This window comes from Trypanosoma equiperdum (assembly GCF_001457755.1).
Source record: "Trypanosoma equiperdum strain OVI genome assembly, contig: ctg_266, whole genome shotgun sequence".
NCBI lineage: Eukaryota > Euglenozoa > Kinetoplastea > Trypanosomatida > Trypanosomatidae > Trypanosoma > Trypanosoma equiperdum.
Genome location: NW_027124161.1, coordinates 90,082 through 90,391, shown reverse-complemented (window position 1 = coordinate 90,391; position 310 = coordinate 90,082).

The window sequence follows — 310 nt, the reverse complement described above, 5'->3', positions numbered from 1 at the left end:
GGGGGAATAATAAAGGTATAAAAAGAAACAAAAAAAAACCAAATTTAAAATAAAAACAAAGCAGAAAGAAGAAAAAAAGAAAAAAAAAGAGAAATCAAAAAAAAAAAACAGATGCCTCCTTTGCATTTACTTAAGACCCTTCAGGACAGATGCGTTGAAAAGGGCATCGTATTGCATTTATGTATGTTGTGCGTAGAAATAAATATGGAAATAAATGAAGAGAAAAGGAATTAACGAAAAGTCGTAACGCTGTAAATAAGGAGAGAATCCCCCTCCTTATGCATTCTTCGCTTATTGATGTAATGCTTCA